At 33.2% G+C, this 18,387-nt stretch overlaps 1 long non-coding RNA gene across 1 annotated transcript; it reads left to right on the plus strand.

Annotated features, from left to right (window-relative positions):
- The first annotated feature begins 1,876 nt into the window (after window positions 1–1,876).
- LOC124458252 lies at window positions 1,877–13,479 on the plus strand. The gene is made up of 3 exons (XR_006953100.1): window positions 1,877–2,004; window positions 2,334–2,455; window positions 12,949–13,479. It is a non-coding gene; the product is annotated as an uncharacterized LOC124458252 (long non-coding RNA).
- Window positions 13,480–18,387: the final 4,908 nt, after the last annotated feature.

An 18,387-nucleotide genomic window follows, 5' to 3' on the forward strand; every position in this document is an offset into this window, starting at 1 on the left:
ATTAGTAATTTCCAAATGGGCTAATTTTAATTGCAGCTTTTGTTTAATAGTTCTATACATCTTTTTAACTGTTTGTATGACAATTGTAATAAGAAATATCATTATGACTGCCAACATAGCCAGCCTACAACTTTGAATCCTGCCATGTAAAATTTGCAAAATAATCATTACTCATTTTTTGGTGATCTTTACATTTTTGCGTTTTGCGAGTTTTGATTGGCTAATTTTTAGAAACGTAAACAAACCTCTGTATGACTCAAAACGAAATTCTCCCTTGTTCATATCGCTGTCCTTAATTTAGTAATTTCCAAATGCGCCATTTGGCTAATTTTGCTTGCAGTTTTTGTTTAGTAGTTATATAGGTCTTTTGAAATATTTGTATGACAATTGTAATAAGAGAAATCATTATGACTGCCAACATAGCCAGCCCACAACTTTGAATCCTGCCATGTAAAATTTGCAAAATAATCATTACTCCTTTTTTGGTGATCTATTGTGTCTGCATGCCAAGAGTTGACACATAAAACTAAGCATACCAGGACAAAATTATGGTGCACTAGCTACAACACTGATTTTACCTACAGCAATTTAATGAATGTGATTTTTGTGCTTCTTCTAACAGCTAGAATTTCTTTTAGGACGTTGATTTGAAATATTGTGGAAGATCACAACGTCATCGATATTATTGTAACAGTGACCAAACTTGCTGTTTTCGACCCGTTGCTAAATACTACTGTTGTTTTTGAAATGCAGTATGTTGTCACAACGGGAATTGCTGCCCTCCTGGAACTGAATGCGTTAATCTCAATCTTTGCCGCCATTTTCAAAACATGAGCAACTACTACATAAAGTGAAAATCTTTTGTAGTCCATGAAACATTTTTACATCTAAAACGTTTGGGTGAATGGGTAAATATATGTAAACATTATAGCATAACAGAAATCAACACATGTTTTAAGTAATTATTTTATGACAAAAAATATAGTAGAGCTTGACATAAAATTGTTAACTTGTTATATTCTTTGTCGTCACGTTTAAGTTGAAATCAGTAGAGGGTAGTGATATTAAGGTTATGATATGGTCGAAAACGATATTTTGAAAATGTAATATAATGCTGATATTTTATACACATTAATAAGAGAATCTGAAATCGAACAGCCTTGTTTTAATGCTTGTTGATTTTGCTTCCAGAAGAATATATTTAGTTTATGCTTCTCGTCATTAAAAGAATTTTTTACTGCCAAAAAACAAACACGAATTGTTTTGCCGTAACCTTGGTTCTCATTAAATCGCTTGAGTCGACCGACTCGTTCCGAGTCGTTTCCTTGTTTTTTAAACGACTGGGACGACTCAAGCGATGTTCTCATATATTCGTACTAGCGCTGCCGAGAGACTGCTTAATTATTGTTTCGCGAAACATTTAGAAATTGCAGCTGCTGTTTATCAAAGACAAAGTCTTTTGGCTTTTTATTTTCTACTTCAAATCGTTTTGCGCCATAAAAAGTCGCTTGCATTTCTTAACGTTCGTTTCGGTCGTCCGGATAGAGCAAAGTTCTATCCAAAGAGCAAAGGTCAGTCGTGTGATACATTTGACGTCATCCCAGTAACCTCTGGTATGTTTTCATCATGTCGCACGGTTTTGGCACGGGTTTGGCACCACTGAAACATATAGTATGTTAAAGTTAAAGGCCGAGAATCTGGGCTGTTTAGAACATACAGAAAAAGAAGAAAAATGCCAAGAAAGAAAAATTTATATGTCATTAAATTTCACATAAGGTAAATCTTGCCAAATTCTATCCATTCACGCAGTCATATGGCTATCAAATTACTAAAGCAAAAGTATTTTGCAAAACTACAATTATTTCATCACACATCAACATTCACATGCCTGTCATGCTTGACATGATGATTATGCATATGGTCTTACAGAGAGCACATCACATAGGGCAGAAAAGCTTTTAGGAAGAAGAAGAAAGGAAAGGACAGCAATAAAACAATAGCCAGGTATAATTTTACTCATTACATATAAACATCATTAGTATAGGCAATTTTGATTATTCCAATTACTAGAGAGTGTATTTAAAATATGTATAAATACATTTATGTTATTTATTGGTTGGGACTCAAAGGTCTCAAAAAATTCTTGCATGATTTTTGTTTTGCTTTTTGGGTTTTACAAAACTTTTTCCAGTTGCTTGACATTCAATTCAGAAATTTCGTTTTATGGAAGGCAATATAATATCATGTGAATGAAAAAATAAAATATTATTCTGATTTTAACTAGCGGCTATGAGTTTCTATAATAAAATACAAACTTCATCATTTCATTTTAGTCATGAAAGTATTCTACATTATTTTGATTCTTTTGATTCTTCATGAATCGATCGAAATAGAATCAAACGATCTATCAAAGCAAAGATTGATAAACTCAGTGTCAGAAAGGAAAGAGAAAGGGGTATGTAGCTCCTTTTGCTATTTTATCAATTTGAAAAAAATTGTAGGTGAGACAATACTGTAGAAAGCAAAGTCCCAACCACCGAGTAACATGAATCATTAGAAACTATAAAATAACATATGCGAAACGCGTGATCTGATTGATTGATTCCCGTGTTTTTGATCAGACCTTGTGATAAACTTGGTGATTTGAATAGCATTCGCAAGACTGTTTGAACATGCCTAAAAACAAAGACGATCTTTTGCCAATATTAGGGAAACACCAGCCATAAAGGTGACTGTTTTGCAACCTTTTTCCTACCTGCAATATTTTCAAATGTTTGGATCAAGCAATCTAAACATTTGAAACAGTTTAGTAAATGCTGTATACATTAACAATCAAAGGTTAATGTTGTTCTTTTTTTTTAAGCGGGCGCAAATATGAGAGCTAAATTCACCCAAGTGAACAAAGCCGTAAAATATAGTAAAAATAGGCACGCAATTCGTTTATGTGGTAGCAAAGTGCGAAGATCATATCTTCATTTAATTTCAAACACCGCACTGCATAAAACATTCTTTCACATGACATTCCTTTCACGAGAAAACATGAGCCCAGCAAAATTGACCAGCTCACCACTGTGTGACTTCATAGCTCAATTGGTCAGAGCACTGCACCGGCACCGCAGAGGTCTTGGGTTCGAATCCCGTTGAGACACCTAAATTTTTAGGGTTCTTGAGACAATTGCTTAAATTCTCCAGTTAAGTGCGAAGATTATATCTTCATTTAATTTCAAACACAGCACTGCATAAAACATTCTTTCACAGTACTAAATGAAGTAGATAATATGAGCCTTATTGAAATAAAATTATATATTTAACATTATTTTCGTCAAACTTGTTTAAGGTTTGAAAATGTTCTTTAGTTATATGACCAATTAATTGTTAAATCCTTTCTGCATTTTTCGAACGCTCTAGCTTAGATTGCATGTCACGTGACTATGCTCAAGCCTCGCATCAAGGAAAATAACGTCATTTAGATTTCTCGCGAATTTTAAAAATTTTTTCATAGAAAAGCACTTTTGCTTTCAAAAAAGAAACTTTGCGTTTCAAAACGTTTTCTGACATGTTTAAGACATCGTTCATTAAGACACAAGTCCTTAGTATTTCTTATTCATAGTTTGACACGTATCGTATTTTACTTGACGTAAAATAACTAAAATTGTAAATCCATAGAAATGATATTTGTATTTTGTACAATATTTGAAAGAAAAATAAATTCACTCGCTTTTAGCGTTTGACTTTACCAACTTTGTAATGTGAGTCTGCATGAGTAAAGCGAACTATGTATAAGCGATGTAAATAATATCGAATTGGACTATACATATACCATACAGTACATGTAAAAGTTGTTAGTACCGGTCGTTGGAACGAGATATAATTGTTATTTGTGGTCGCTTAAGAGCAGGCATTTGAAAAATATCTTGACTTTATTTATTATGCTTTTATAAAGTTTTGTGAAGAAAAATTTTTCGTTTTTACATCCCATTATTCGAACTCATGTTTAGTTCCGCTTGAATAGATGACAACAGCAATATCGTACAACTATACTAGTCAATTTTTGGGCCGTGATGTTTATAGAAAATATTTCTGAAAATAACAATATTTTGCTTTCAGTGTTTGATTAAATTCAGAACAGAGTACTGTAAGTCTGTATGAGTAAAGCGAAAAATGTATAAGCAATGCAAATAAAACCGAATTGGACTATATACCAAACAATACATCTTACTAAGGCCCTGTTCACACGATACCGGATTCGTCTTGTACCGGATTCGCTGAGCAATCCGATACGAAAAATGTACTCTGTTCACATGATGCCGGATTTGTAAGACGATACATAAGTTTTTATATCGTCCCAGTACTTGTACGTGCAAGCGGCAACGACGATGGTTGCCAATTCAAATATTTCGTGAGAAATGAGAAATTTTTTTGACAGATAACTAAGTAGAGTTTTTTCTTGGGCGTATTAAAGTTTTTTACGAATGGGCGCAAGGACTGGAAGAGTGTAAAGTCCAAATACGACCGAATATATGTTGACATTACAATAATACTAGAAACAAGCTTTTCACATTGCGATAATACATTGTTAAAAGCTCAAACATGCCACGTTGAAGTATATTATATTTGCTGGCGGATTATTCAATTAAAACATAGTTTGTATCGCTATGTTTGCTTTCATTTTTTAAAAATCGCACAGACTTTTTATGCCTGGTTTCCATATGATCGTTTCTGTCGCTAGAGTCGTTTCTGTCTGTTGAAAAAGTCCCTGCGGTGATCAAACGACAGAAGCGATTATTGCGATGAACTGGTTTCCATTAATCGTATGCATCGTATCTAATTTGAACTAGTCACCATACACTTACTGTATGATATATTCAAAATGATGGCAGTCAATCGAAGAGGAAGACTTGTAGCGTATTATTTTCTTTTGCGTGTGCTGAGAAGAAGGAGAGAGCGAAAGAAAAAAAGAAAACATCGTTTTTGGGTTTTAATATTTCGAAAATTTGTTATATAAACAATCATACTTCTGTACTTCTTCCATAAATGAAGACGTAGAATTAAAGTTGATAGCCGCCATCTTTAAATACGGAATCTCGCACATGGATTACGGATGTATCATGGGATATATCAAGTCGCTTCTGGCGTAACGAACGTTTTGCACCGGTTTCCATTAAAAAATGCAAGCGCGTAAAAGGTGTTTCCGGTCGTTTCTGTAGCAAGGATAGAACTCTAGTCTATCTCAAACGATCGATACGTAAGGATCGTTTCTAACGTAAGGATCGCTTTTGTCGTTTGAGTTGAGCGTTTCCATATGATCGTCTCTGTCGCTTCTACAAATTGTAAGCGACAAAGACGATCCTTACGACAGAAACGATCATATGGAGACCGGGCTTAAGTTGTCAAAGTTGAACGTATCGGATTGGTTTTTATTCCACTTCCACAGCGAAGTCAAATTGCTCCGTAAAAACGATACAAAGCATATCGGATTCCAGCAAAGCCGTATGAACGCAAGGCCTATCCGGTACGAAAAGTAACCCGGTATCTAACCAATCCGGTATCGTGTGAACAGGGCCTAAGTCCAAATTGTTAGTACTGGTCGCTTGAACGAGATATAATTGATATTTGATATCACTTAATAGCCTGCATTTGAATATTATCTTCACTTTTATTTATTATTTTTTTATGAAGTTTTGCGAAGAGTAAATTATTCGTTTGTAAATCCCATAAATCGGAGCTCATATTTATTTCCGCTTTAAAAGATGACAAGGAATAACGTATAACTATACAATTCAATTTTTGGGCCGTGATGTTTTTAGTTAATATTTCTCAAAATAACGACATTTTCTTAGGATTATGCCACCGACGATTCTGTGCTTACTGCAAATGACTTCTGTTTGATCTTTGTACGTGGCAAGACGCTTCACAGTTCACGCATAGGAATAATGTTATTACATACTATATATTCAGGGGCGGATCTAGGATTTTTCAAATATCAGTCATAAAACGTCGGAGGCGCTCCGCACCTGGGGGGTCTGAGGTATTCTCCCCAGAGAAATTTTGTATTCCAGAGCCTTGAAAATGTCATTTTTAGCGTTTTAGAGCAATACAAAATGTATTTTGTGGGAATCGTTTTTGCGTAAAAACAACACATTTTGCATACGTTTTTTCAAAAAAAATTAAGTGAACAATACTTGAATGTTTTGCCAAATATTTAGGCTCATTATCATGCCAAATATATGGCTCATTAGCATGTCGAGGAACGTAAAATTTATTTTACAATAATGCTATTCAAAAACAGATATAGTCTTTAAAAATTTCTACCAAGTTGTCAGGCATAGACCCCCCTAGAGACCCCCATTCAAACCTCTATGTAATGAGTTAAGTTAGAAATTTTGTACTACAAGTGACAGTTCATAGATATAGAAAAGCTCAGACTTCAAACCATGCAACTTTATTGTAACCTTTTACCCATCTCCACATCAGTGGAAGCAAATTCACTTTCTGAGAAAAAACTCAAGATTTTTTTCTGCCAAAGATTAAGCAAAAACTATCATAGTGAAAACTTGCAGTTAAGGACAGCTTAATGCCATAAATGTTTATTAGGCATTTCACCAGACTATTATCTTCTGTAAATATGTGCAAGGTGTGCTATATAGCAATCACTAGTAGCATTGTATTTGCAAATACAAACAGAATGTAACCAACATGTCTTTAATTATAAAATTACATGAATGTTAAAATTGGTTCATGTGTCATGCTTCCTGGTTATGATATCTTTTCATATGATCAAAGCTCGTTTAAATGTAAATCTGAAATAATTTAGTTTAGAAATTATAATGATCATCAGAAAAATTACCTAGTGATCATGAAAAATACTTTGCTGTTTTGCCAAATTTCAAGGTTTATCTGCATACATAGAAAGACATTTTTACTTTATAGAAAATTCTTTTCATACATCAATAGCCCTTTGGAATTTATGGCAAACAATCTGATATGAGCTGTAGATTAACACACCTTTACATCTCTACATGAGGTGTTCAGTTAGAAAAGGGGACAATATGTGACATGGGACAACATTTCATGTATGTGGAATACTCAGGTTTAATACCATTCCAGTTAAATTGTCAAAATAAAAATCTTCATGGATCAGAAGACTTAAAATCACACGTTATAGTAAACAGATTCTAATGTAATCAATGCTAGTTTTCTCAAATCTTAAACAATATGTAGTATAACTGTCCAATGATTGAATGATCAATGATCATAAACTGAAAAGCCCCAAACATTTTTTTATGATAAAGTAAATAATAGTATGGCGCCTTATGGCTACACATTTTTTGTCCAATGAAATATATTTGCAGGAATGTAGAATTTCGCTGCCATATAACGGCCACGATTCCCAAAGCACTAAAGAAATCATAGCTAAAAGTCCTTCGGCAACAACAATTTTAGAAGAATCAATCTGCTTACCATACGCCATATTGACATAAATCGCATCACACACTCGCATAAATTGACTTTGATATATTACATTCATGCAACCATTTCACTTGTCCTTTACTTACGATTTTGAATGTAAATTTCTGCTGATAAAACTTAAAACTATGTTGGCTTTCTTTTAAACATCAATGACTGAAATGTCGCTCGCACGATCGTCTTTGCCAAGCATTTACAATTTATCAATAAATTTTTCACCCTCTTGAAAAAATTCACTGTTTGGAAAGCAACATTCATGTCAATATATGAACTTGAAAAGATTTCCAGAAATTCCATCTGATTGTAGTTTAGTTTCTATCATGCTTATAAAAGTTACTATGAAATGATCAAACATTCAATTCAGACAGTGAGCTTGACTATTTTAGTTCAGTTGGCTATCAGTTAAAATCGGTCAAACCAATCACAATAAAACAAAAATTTAAATGAAACAAATGTAAGATAGCAATTGGACTCCCTTATACGTCCGGTCACCCCTCTTATCAGTCGAGACCATTCTAGGCTGTCCACTGATCTGGCCATTGACCAATAAAATAAGCGTTTTGGCGTTCATAGACTGCTTTATCCGTCGAACCAGTCAAGCCACCCCACTTATCAGTCGGTTATTCCAGGTGAATTAAAATTCAACTGATCTGGTTACCAAGGAGATATCCATTGGATTAGTCATTAGTTTTAAATAATAAATAAAGCTGGATTTTTATCACGAAATAAATGCGATAATAAAGTAAGAATAATTAATGAATTTTTAATTAATATGAATAGGTATATTTTGAATTTCAAACATCAGTCGCGCGACGGATTTGACATACTCTAGATACGCCCCTGTATATATTTATATGCTCTTGGATTCATTGTTATAGTCTTTATGTGGAATGAAAAACAACTCACGAAATTTTACGACAAAGTAACGAACGCACAAAACGGTATTATTCGCCATCGTTCGAAAATCCGACTATCACAAGGATTACGACGGACAGACAGAAGGAAGGACACTTTTTCAGTGTAGCATAGTGGTTAGCCGCGCATGCGTAGCGGCTACATACAAAAACGAAGTGAAAACTATTAAACATAGAATTAAAAATAGGTCATTTACCAATCAGAACATGCATTTTGTTTGTATTAGTTGATGGAAAAAAATACCATTATGACCATCGACATAGCCAGCCTACAATATTATTCCTGCCATGAAAAAAAAGAAAGGTTACCATTACTCATTTTTTTGGTAATCTGTTGTTTATTTATTACTACAGCTAACAAAGAATTTTTAGCACAGTATTAATAAAGTTCTGCATTTACTAAGAGGAAACTTGAATAGTTAATCGACTGCTGATTGTGCTCCTTACAAATGACTTACTCTTTTTAGTGAAAAGATTGCTTCTTGACAGCCCTTGTTTAATAAGAGTCATTCAGTCTTTTCGTAACTTCGTTCAATTAAGTGTTTGCATCATCATTGTGCTGGTTCTACTTATTTTCGTCTTCGTTTGAATGTATTTATGCCTTGGTTAAGACGGCTTAAAAACGTCTGCAGCTCTTCACAAAAAGTCGATTTTAGCTGACAGGTTACAGATGTTTGACAAATTTTACACTTGCTTATTCTCAGTCCTGATTAGGAGATATAGACATTCCACGTGAATAGAATGACTGAACAACATCGTAATGCACCTTATATTTGTTGCATTCACGTAAAACCTTTCAACTTTGACAGAATTTGACTTAATTAAACATGAAGTTTCTTGCTTTGCATTACATGAAACCATCTTTATTATATTTTAGTTAAATTTATTATTCCCAATTGTAAAAATTTTCTGATCATGCAAGTTATGATTAATTAATTCTGCCATCAGAAATCTGGCAAAATGAATTATGTTGCTATTTTGAACCGGACAGTTAAAGCTCAATAACTGTTTTAAGTGCACACTTGCGAAAATTACGATTAAGTTGTTAAGTTAAAAAGATATTTTAAATGCTTGAATGCAAAAAGCTTAGAATTTTGTAACTATAATATAGAAACTGCCGCTTAATTAAAACTACATACTCACAGACAAACAAAATTTTGTTCTTTTACCTTGTAGGTTTTGGTTTTCCACTGAAGTAAAGCCTAAAGGCAACAATAGGATAGTCACGACTTCTTCCGACCAAAATTTAGATACCTCCATTTCGCATGCTTCACCTGATGAGAGCATCATGTACCATACATTTCCCCCCTTCATTGTGGAAAGATTGCGTAATGATAAAGGTTAACTTCCTTAATGGTACTAAAATCGTGACTAACCTAGTGCTCCCTTTAGATTTTACTTTAGTGGAAAACCAATCAAAACCTGCAAAGCAAAAGGACAAAGTTTTTTTAACTGTGGGTATAGAGTATGGCCCTGTTTCATAATGCAGCAGTTTGTACATTAAAGTTACAAATTCTAAGTATCTTGCCTTTTAGCACTTGAAATAACTTTTCAAATTAACATCTTAAATTGCATAAGTGTACATTTAAAACAGTACATGAATTTTGACGGTCAGCTTTAAAATAGCAACCTATTTTATTCTGTCAAATTTCTGATTGCACAATCTATTAGCCTAACTTGCTTGATCAGAAATTTATACAATTGGCGATAATAAATTTAATTAAAATATATAATAAAGATGGTTTCTTGTCTTGCTACGCAAGAAACTTCATGTTTAAATAAATTTAATTCTGTCAAAGGTAAAAGGATTTGCCTGATTGCAACAAACATGGGCGTTTAAAACGCTTTTATATTCTCTTGAAGAGTAAAGCCTGAGATGTTTTGTGATTTTTGCCGAGACCTGACTGAGACATGCCTGCGATGCTTTTCAATGACATAATTCATATGGCCGATAGACCACATAAATTCAGCGGCAGTTTGAAATTGAAACAATAAAAGGCAATTAGGCAACAATAGGATAGTCACGACTCTTCCAAATAAAAATTAGATACCTCCATTTCGAATGCTTCACCTGATGAGAGCAACATGTACCATACATTTTTCCCCTTCATTGTGTAAAGACTGCGTGATGATAAAGGTAAATGTCCTTAATGGTACCAAAAATGGCTGAGATGGTTGCAATTTGTGCGTACAGTTAACAATTTCATTAACTTGAAGTGGTTTTTGATCTGCGGCATCAGTGTTCTTGGTTTTTTCTCTAAAATTTAGAGAAGATTTTCAATTGTGCATTCATTCAATATTGACAAAAATCCTTGTAAACATTCATACATTGTGTGGGAATTTTCTTGCCAATATTTAAATTAATAGTATTATATACCAATCATCACCCAACATTTCAACAATGACGTGGGAAATGTATGGTACATGTTGCTCTCATCAGGAGAAGCATGCGAAACGGAAATATCTAAATTAAATCATGAAAAATTCGTGACTATCCTATTGCTCCTATTAGATTTAACTTTAGTGGAAAACCAATCAAAACCTACAAAGAAAAAGAACAAAGTTTTTTTACCTGTGGGTATAGAGTATGGCCTGTTTTAATATGCAGCAGTTTGTACATTAAAGTTACAAATTCTAAGTATCTTGCCTTGTAGCACTTGAAATAAATTTTCAACTTAACATCTTAAACTGCAGAAGTGTACATTTAAAACTGTACATGAAATTTGACGGTCAGCTTTAAAATAGCAACATATTATATTCTGTGAAATTTCTGATTGCACAATTTATTAGCCCTAACTTGCTTGATCAGAAAATTTATACAATTGGCGATAATAAATTTAATTAAAATATACAATAAAGATGGTTTCTTGTCTTGCTACGCAAGACACTGTTTAAATAAATTTAATTCTGTCAAAGATAAAAGGATTTGCCTGATTGCAATAAACATGGGGCGTTTAAAACACTTTTATGTTCTCTTGAAGAGTAAAGTCTGAGATGCTTTGTGATTTTTTTGCCGAGACCCGACTGAGACATGCCTGCGATGCATTTCAATGACATAAATCAAATGGCCGATAGACCACAAAAATTCAGCGGCAGTTTGAATTTGACAAAGTAGTGCTTCGTAATTTGAAAATATCGTTACAATTAGCAAATTATGCGGCCCTTTTAACAGTCATTTCAAAATACATCAATGATGGGAAAGCAAGTTTGATAAAAAGAGAATAATTTGGATTTTAATCTTTGAATTTGATTTTGTATTCTAGACACGATTTATCATAAATAGGCCGATAGTTGCGTATTGTATCTATAACTTTTATTTTATCGTAAAGTGATCGGAATTATTACATTGAGTCTTTTGGTTCCATGTCTTGCGTTGAAAATTCATCCCCATCTTTTACCAAAATGCTTGACGGAACTTAACTCAACTCTTACGGCATTTCGGCGATATACCGCAGGTAACTCCAACAACAGCCTGAAACACCATTGGTGTGTCAGCGATGAGTGTTCACATTTGCCTTAAGAGCAACGAGGGCATCGTCACAGGTATGCCTCAGTCAAGTCTCAGTCATGTGTGAACTTTGTCAATGGCAAGTATCCCAATCAATATTCGGTTGACAATTCAAGTCTTCTCTTCGTCAAGGCAGAACCTTAGTCATAAAATACCCACACTTGAAATGCAACCAAATCTTTAAAATTTTTGACCAAAAATCACCAAGCAAGGACGACTCTGTTGAATTTTATCCTCTGATTTATCACTGCCATTGATAAATTTGGCGAGAATCTTGGTTGCTCGAGGTTTACACGATACACTTCCGACAAGAGAAGGATGACAGGTGTCAAATATTAAATTTTCAAACTCATTAACATAACAGTTATACATTGTGTAAAAACTTGCCAAATTTCGCCATTAAAAAAGGCAAATCTTGTACACCAAGCACATGACCAATGCTACTTCGTGCGTGTAAAATGATTGTTGTTCAACAGCCGATATATTCCGTTCTAGATCAAAGTTCAAAATGCCCACGAGGAGTTTGAAGAAAAGTGTTGCATTAAATGAATCTTTGTTTGTTTTTTACTCGAAAACGTAGCTCACAAAAGGCTTCAAACAAAGGACAATTTCTCAACCCTTTTTTTTGCATTTTTGCGTTTTGCGAGTTTTGATTGGCTAATTTTTAGAAACGTAAACAAACCTCTGATTGACTCAAAACGAAATTCTCCTTTGTTCATCGCTGTCCTTATTTTAGTAATTTCCAAATGGGCTAATTTTAATTGCAGCTTTTGTTTAATAGTTCTATAGATCTTTTTAACTGTTTGTATAACAATTGTAATAAGAAATATCATTATGACTGGCAACATAGCCAGCCTACAACTTTGAATCCTGCCATGTAAAATTTGCAACATAATCATTACTCATTTTTTGGTGATCTATGTGTCTGCATGCCAAGAGTTGACACATAAAACTAAGCATATCAGGACAAAATTATGGTTCACTAGCTACAACACTGATTTTACCTAGCAAATTAATGAATTTGATTTTGTGCTTCTTCTAGTAGCTAGAATCTTCTAGGACGTTGATTTGCAATATTGTGGAAGATCACAACGTCATCGATATTATTGTAACGATAACGAAACTTGCTGTTCTCGACCCGGTCCTGCTGCTAGATACTACTGTTGTTTTGAATATTCAGTATGTTGTCACAACGGGAATTGCTGCCCTCCTGGAACTGAATGCGTTAATCCCATTCTTTGTCGCCTTTCTCAAAACATGAGCAACTACTACATAAAGTGAAAATCTTTTGTAGTCCATGAAACATTTTTACATCTAAAACGTTTGGGTGAATGGGAAATTATATGTAAACACTAAAGCATATTATTATAGCAAAACAAAAATCAACATATGTATAAGTAATTATTTTATGACAAAAAATATAGCAAAACTTAACATAAAAATGTTAACTTGTTACATTCTTTGTCGTCACCTTTAAGTTGAAATTTGTAGAGGATGGTGATATTAAGGGTGTGATATGGTCAAGAAAATATTTTGAAAATATAATATAATGCTGATATTTTATATACGAAAATACGAGAATCTGGACTTCAACGTCCTTGTCACAACGTTTGTTGATCTTGTTCCAGAAGTATGAACTTAGTTTTGTTTCACTGTTTACTAAATTTTACGCCTTCGTTCGCTTAGAAAAATTTAGTCAAACCACTACCTTTTGTTGCTATTTTATAAAACATTTATTTAACGGGTTTTGTTTATAATGCATTTTGACAACATAATGACCAGTTCAACCACATCTAAAACATTTATTATCATCTAATTGAATTTATTTTGAAGATTTCTCTTTTTGCTTATGACAGCTGGAATAAACATTTTCTTTTTTCACTTCGATATGAACATCATTGTTTATCTTACAAGCCTGGAAGTAAGAGGCTTCCTACACACTAGAGATTTGAAGTAGCTCATGTAATGTTAGCATGCATTTGTCTCTTTCCAACGATTTCCATCGGAGTGTAACCGAACGACAATTATGAATGACTTGAACACTAATGAACTCGTCACTTGATTCTCCATAGTTACAGGTTAAAGCCTTTGCTTGAGCTTTGACAAAAGTGATAAACCGTATCGTCTTCTTTGAAGCATACGCCGAAACATATGTCTTGCTATCCACTAAAATAGTCATATGACAGTCAGTTTGTAATATTTAAAAAATTGTTTGCAGCGCAAAAAATTATTTCAACACACATCAGCATTGATACATGCCTGTCGTTTGTATATCGCCTAATTATTTTATATACGATCACACAGAGAGTACATCCATAAGACACAAAGCTGACAAGACGAAGAAAAAGAAAAACACAGCTATTAAACTATATAGTCAGGTATAATTTTACTCTGCAAATGAACACTTTTAGTAAAGGCGATTTTCATAATTTTACCACGCTTTCTAATTAGGGACAAGTTTGAAAACATTTGAGAAAAATCAATTAGCGCAAACATGTTTCAAATTATCAGAATGCCATCTAATAACATTAACCATTCTGTCTGAAGATGACATTTGATAATATCGAAACATGTTTGCACTCAAATGAGAAATAAATACATGTTATTTACCTTCTGGTCGATGTAGAGATGAAATATTATTTTCCCGAAGACTCGAAAAGTTCTTGCTTGGTTATTTAATTTTCATTTTAGTCTTACAAACTTTTCTTTCCATTTTACGATATTTTTAGATTTAATTCTAAAATTACTTTTACCCTGACTGCCGATCTATTGTCACGTAAAAAAACGAAACAATCTTTTGATGATAATTTGAGGCTATGAGCGTCAATAAACGTTAGCATTACAAAAAACTTGAAGACAAATTTTTTATCAGTCACCCTAAAACTAACAGATGTTTGTCTTATTTGAAAACAAAAAAAAAGAAAGAAGGAAAAAAAATTATGCAGGTGAGACAAATAAACATGAAATAATGCATGGAAATAATTAACGAACTTTTGATAGAAAACAAAAACGAGAAGAAAAATTAGATGAAGAAGCAAGGTTGTAATCAAACCTTAATCGTCACCGAGGCACAGATTATCGAACGTTCTCTAAAATAAGTTGTGATACGGGGTCACCCCATCACCTCCTTATCGAATGGTTTTAAAGCTCAGGTTGTTGAAAGTGCAGTTTTCGTTTGTGGTATGTATTGTTTTTATCATAAAAACCTTAAACTGCAAAGAATGTCATTTAAACATTTTTAAACTTTAATAAAATATACAAGCATCGTTATTTTTTAATTGTCGCTTTGGAGCGTTTTCTTCCAGTTCTAGGCTTAAAAATTGATCAATATGCGAATGCCATCTCAACATATAGCTTACAAAACTAGTAACTGGAAACATTTTTCAATTTTAGCATTCCACTGAAAAAATGGCGAATAAGTTACAATCATAATGTACGTGTTGACGCAATAAACGAGTTGATTAGAAAAAATATCTTGGAAGGAGAAAAAATAAATTAAGTCTAATAACAACTGTGGCTATACCTGCATGGGAATGCAAAAATCAGAAAAAATTCAATTATAAAGATTGAAAAATATCAGCACTATACATGAAATCCCCTGAATGTGGAAAACATAGAGCGTAAAATTATTCTTGCAATTATTCCTTTAATCTCACATGACACACTCGACCAATGAGACTTACAGTACAGGAAAAATAAATTCTCACAATTGGAAGAATTGATATATAATAATGTATACACTTAGTCTAAGGGATTGGGCGAGTTTTTCCATCATTGTACACATGTATATCATGCATCATGTGATTAACATAAAAGCAGGCAGTTAATTGCAATTTTAAGGCAATACGGATGCTGCGATGCTGGTAGTAATATTAATCAAAAAAGAACACCATCAATTTTCATGGCAAAGTACACTTACTGTTTTCCACGTACTGTTAAATACGTGAAATCTAATCATTAGCAATCATAATTAGTGATTACACAATAGTAGCTACAATGCTATCTTCATGTATGACATATAGTATGCTAAATTTCAAGGCCGAGAAGCTGGGCTGTTTAGAACATACAGAAAAAGAACAAAACGTTTAGAATGAGAAATTCATACATCATGGAAGTTCACATAAGGTAAATCTTGCCAAATTCTATCCACTCACGCAGTAATGTGGTTATCAAATTACTAAAGCAAAAGGATTTTTCAAGACTACAATTATTTCATAACACATCAACATTCATCTGTCGTTTGACTTGATCAATATACATACGATCTTACAGAAGGCACATCACTACAAGACGTAATAGCTTTTTAAAAGAAGAAGAAAGAAAAACAGCAATAAAAATAGCCAGGTATAATTTTACTCTTTACATATAAAAATCATTAGTATATGCAATTTTGTTTATTCCAATTAGAAGAGAGTGTATTTCAAATATTTATAAATACATGTTATTTACCGGTTGGGAACCTGAGGTCTCAAAAGTTCTTGTTTGTTTTTTGTTTTGCTTTTGGTTTTACAAAACTTTTCCTAATTGCTTTACACTTAATTCAAAATTACGTTTAATAGATGCCAATCTAATATCAATAAAAAGAGAAAATAAACTATTATTTTGATGTTAATTAGTAGCTATGAGCGCCTATGAAAGTTAGCCGTGTAAAATGTCGAAGACCAAAATTCTGAATTCTCATAACAAAATACAAATTTCATCATTTTATTGTAGTTATGAAATTATTCTACACTGTTCTGATTCTTTTGATTCTTGATAAATCAATATGAATATACTCAAACGAACTATCAAAGCAAAGATTGTTAGAAATGAGAGAAAATAGGTATATGGTCTTCTATTTTACAAATTTAAATATAGTATTGCAGCTGAGACCATACTATTGAAGGCGAAGTTCAAAACATATTTAGTAATATCACTAACATGAATTATTAGAAATTATAAAATAACATATGCCAAACGCGTGATCTGCTTAAATGATCCATGTTTTGGATCAGACTCAGTGATCAAGCAATTTAAAATCGGTAATTGAAATAGCTTTGGCGAGAATTTTGAACATGCCTAAAACAAGGACGATCTTTTGCCATAAAAACATGGGTGAATTAAGAAAAGCGCATGAAACACTAGCTACGAAGGTGAGTGTTTTGCAAGTCCGAGTAAGAGACTAAAATTAAGTCCATAATTGAGTCGAAGGTCAAACTCTAGCTCGAGTCCTTGCTCGAGTCTTTAGGTCGGTATTTAAGTATCCCCCATTGAAGGATTTGTTACTTAAGTTAACCTAACTGTTACATTCTCTGTTCTTGCTTTCTTTTGGTATTTTAAGAATTTTTAAAAACAAGGATCTTTATGTCATCGGCTGTTTAAGGCAGATGAAAGACAGTATAGCATAGCATAAACCCTCAAAAAGCACGTTTCGTAATGCCAATATATTCTTCACGTTTTTAGCGGCTACACAAGAATTCTCTTGTTGTACCACACTATTCCTTATATTACCAAATCTACGAATTTAGTCCGATAGCCAAATGCTTGATTTGCAGTTTAAGCAAGTCAAATTGTTTGATTATCTTTGATCTAAAAAAATCCAATCGACAACTGCTTAGTCTATATGAAATTAATGTTCAAGGGTGGAAATTAGGGATCCGTTGAATGGAAGTGTAACTGGACGTCTAATCCCCGCGAAAAATTTGAAGCCAGCATTTAAACCAGCTAGTTCCAATTTTTCCATGCACGGCCAAAAGAAATCTCATTTACGTCAATAGCAAAAATGGCTAAAATGCTCATCATTGCCTGCCAGACATGCGTATCTTGTGAGTAAAACTTTGCTTCATGTAATGGAAATTAGAAAATGTGCATTCTCGAAAGTAATTTGACGACTACGAAAAGAAAGAGACAAGAAAAGAAATAAACTTATTTTTTAAGCGCAAATGTTTCATGCTACATACTACATAGTAAAATTTATTAACCTTGCTTGCTTTGTATAACGAGAAATACTGTACCTCTTTCTTTTACTCTTTTGTTACAAACCTTTCAGAACGGGCTTTATCTTTACAAAACATCTCGATCGGTTATTGATGTTAATTAAATTAAGCCGGTTGACAGTTTGACATTATTATTAATGCTGTAGCAACTGAGCAACTTAGAGAAGCATTCGTCATAGCAACAGAATGACATATCATGACGTGTTGATATGCTAAAACATTGGGTTGATATCATTTTTTTATAGATTATCGAGAAGTTTTTATTTCATTTTTTTTTATGTCGTTTATGTTTGCATGAGGTTAGCATGGATGAATATGTGGGAGAAAAGTTCTGGTACTTTTGCTACAGTCCTAGGCGTTTATCCACTACTGTATATAATGTGGTGGCATTAAACGGTTAGTATAGACTTTGTAGTAAATGATTTTAGAAAGAAGAAACGCATTATTAAGTCTTCATATCTGGAAAATTATTCGTGCTAAACATCAATGATTCCAAAAATCGTGTTTTTAGTCGCGCTTTGAT

This window comes from Xenia sp. Carnegie-2017, unplaced genomic scaffold (genome assembly GCF_021976095.1).
Source record: "Xenia sp. Carnegie-2017 unplaced genomic scaffold, XeniaSp_v1 HiC_scaffold_6, whole genome shotgun sequence".
NCBI classification, from domain to species: domain Eukaryota; kingdom Metazoa; phylum Cnidaria; class Anthozoa; order Malacalcyonacea; family Xeniidae; genus Xenia; species Xenia sp. Carnegie-2017.